Here is a 3148-nt window from a genome sequence, read left to right as displayed (position 1 = left end):
ATTTTGAGTGTGTGGGTGTCTATAGTATTGCTAAACAGGAATGTGGGGGATGTGTGGCTTGCCAAAGAATAAACAAAAAGATGAAAGGGGAGACCACCCAGGCTGAGACCATTTCAGAGCATTCAGGTAGACTTCACAGAGATGCTAGGGTGGGATGACAAAGATACCTACTGGTAATAGTGGGTCCCATCTCTGGCTGGGTGGAGGCCTTCCCCCTCTCAACTGCCACAGCAGGGAGAGTCAGCAGAGTCATCTTAGAGCTGATCGTACCTCGGTTCAGTCTGGTAGAAAACATGGACTCAAACAACGGGAGTCACTTCACCTCAAAGGTGTTGGAGGGAATGATGAAGGGTTAGACATCAGCTGGGACTATCACACTCCCTGGCACCCGCTTCCTTGGGAAAGGTGGAAAGAATGCATCAGACCCTTTAGAAACAAATTATGGGCTTTGCAGACGCCGCCGCCCCAAAGCCGCCCGAGATCAGCCATGGTGAACCCCACCGTGTACTCTGACATCGCCGCTGACATCGCCGCCGACGGCGAGCCCCTGGGCCGCGTCTCCTTCGAGCTGTTTGCAGACAAGGTTCCAAAGACGGCAGAAAACTTCCGTGCTCTGACCACCGGGGAGAAGGGATTTGGTTATAAAGGTTCCTGCTGTCAAAGAATTATTCCGGGATTTATGTGCCAGGGTGGTGACTTCACACGCCACACGCCACAATGGCACAGGCGGCAAGTCCATCTATGGGGAGAAATTTGAGGATGAGAGCTTTGTCCTGAAACATACAGGTCCTGGCATCTTGTCCATGGCAAATGCTGGACCGAACACAAACGGCTCCCAGTTTCTCATCTGCACGGCCAAGACTGAGTGGCTGGATGGCAAGCATGTGGTCTTCGGCAGGTGAAGGAAGGCATGGATATTGTGACAGCCATGGAGCGCTATGGGTCCAGGAATGGCAAGACCAGCAAGAAGATCACCATTGCTGACTGTGGGCAACTCTAACAAATTTGACTTGTGTTTTATCTTAACCACCAGACGATTCCTTCTGTAGCTCAGGAGAGCACCCCTTCATCCCGATTTGCTTGGAATGTTCCATAATCTTTGTGCTCTTGCCAGTTAATTGGGTTCCATAATTACCCTCCCCTTTCCCAGTCTAGCTGGATTTCAGAGTTAAGTTTATGATTATGAAATAAAAACTAAACAGTTGTCTGTCAAAAAAAAAAAAAAAAGAAAGAAAGAAATTATGAAACTGATCCTAAAAACCAAATTGCCCGGGACCACATGTCTCCCAACAGCTCTCCTGAGGGTTAGAACAGCTCCATGGGAAGATGTGGGATTGTCCCCTATGAAATGTTATATGGCTCCCATTCTTGGCAGGACTGCTGATCTTCCTACCATGGAGACTAATGATCAATTTTGGAGGAACCCTACATTGGCCATACCCCCTACCCTGTCATCCCTCAGGCTCAGAGGACTCCTCGCTCAGCCCCTGCCTCTTGAATTCGCAGTTCATCACGTCCAGCCTGGTGACCTGGTGCTGATCAAGACCTGGAAGGAGGACAAGCTCCAACCCAATTGGGAAGGCCCCTACCAAGTGCTCCTGACTACCGAGACTGCCGTACGGACAGCCGAGAGAGGGTGGACTCATTACAATCGAGTTAAAGGACTGGCAAAATAGAAAGGGAAAGGAGAACCGTGGGAAGTATTGGAGTCCCCCAATAAACCTTTCAGAATAGTTCTGAATTGAAGAGCTTAGTGTCCATAGAACATGTTGAGCTGGAAACTGCTCTGGGTTGGATGGGTAATGATACTGAATGTAAGCTCTCATACTTTGGTTTCTTTTTTTTTTTTTAATATATATTTTATTGAATTTTTACAGAGAGGAAGGGAGAGAGATAGAGAGTTAGAAACATCGATGAGAGAAACATCGATCAGCTGCGTCCTGCACACTCCCTACTGGGGATGTGCCCGCAACCCAGGTACATGCCCTTGACCGGAATCGAACCTGGGACCTTTCAGTCCGCAGGCCGACGCTCTATCCACTGAGCCAAACCGGTTTCGGCCATACTTTGGTTTCTTGGTGGCAATGTATATAATGCTGATTATGAGCATCCAATCAAGCTTGTGAGTAATACAACCAAGACCCCTTCCCTTCAGACTATTAAATTTGATGCATGTCAGGCTTTACCTTGTGGGAATCTGGAAAACCAGAGGAGACTTTCAGAAGACAAATGCCTTTGTCCAGAACCAGAAATAGGCTATAGAGGCCTTGTCCCAGTTGGAATCAAGTATGATGGAACACTCAGTGTCAGGGTTAGACAGCAAATGCACCACAGGTTAATTCCAAACTAGCACCCTTAAAACCAAAGCTACATTTACCTAAAGGCATCCCACCTGACAACTGCAAGAATTTGGAGTGTAACCCTATACTCATAATGGCTACTGATCCAGCCACCCTGGACCAAGAACCCAGGATAGCAACAAGAGTAGATGGACTAGGAGCAGACGTCTCCGGGAGGGATCCCTTAGGAAGACTAGCCCTCCAGTTAATTGAGAAAAAGACTTCAGCTTTATCTCCAGATACGGTGACTCAGGAACCAAGTCAGGAACTAGCACCCCAGAGGCAGAAAATGATCCTAAGAGAATAAAGAAAATTGAAATCAAAGACTTAAGGCAGACTCTAGAAATAGAAGCTTGGTATGGTGACATGAATTCCTGGGTTTAATGGGTCAAATTTACGGTCCAGGCTCTTAACAAGAGCGACTGCTTCGCATGTGCTGCAGAATGGCCACAGCGCAGGTGGTTCCCTTTCCCCTCGGATGGGATACTGACCCTGGAGGGATGTATTGATGCTGGCCCTGTACCAAGAAAGGATGCTTGGGGAAACGAGACCTGTAGGAGTCTGTCTTTGCTCTTTCCCGCTTTGCAAAGATCAGACCCTAGTGCCAACCCTCTTTCTCTATAGGGAACATGGACTATTCCTCTTGCCTCTCTAAGTAGGGGGCAGCATTCACTAGACCTATGGGAGAACTAACAACTTGCACCGATGGGTCCTAGCTGGTTTGGCTCAGTGGGTAGAGTGTCAGCCTGTGGTCTGAAGGGTCCCGGGTTCGATTCCAGTTAAGGGCACATGCCCGGGTTGTGGGCTCG

General features: G+C 48.5%; 1 pseudogene; it reads left to right on the top strand.

The window, feature by feature from the left end:
- The first annotated feature begins 472 nt into the window (after positions 1-472).
- LOC132240211 (peptidyl-prolyl cis-trans isomerase A-like) lies at positions 473-1248 on the top strand (annotated as a pseudogene).
- The last annotated feature ends 1900 nt before the right edge of the window (positions 1249-3148 follow it).

Source organism: Myotis daubentonii, chromosome 8 (genome assembly GCF_963259705.1).
Source record: "Myotis daubentonii chromosome 8, mMyoDau2.1, whole genome shotgun sequence".
Lineage (NCBI taxonomy): Eukaryota > Metazoa > Chordata > Mammalia > Chiroptera > Vespertilionidae > Myotis > Myotis daubentonii.
The sequence above is the reverse complement of the archived record's forward strand: the minus strand, read 5'-3'. Positions and strand labels throughout refer to the sequence as shown.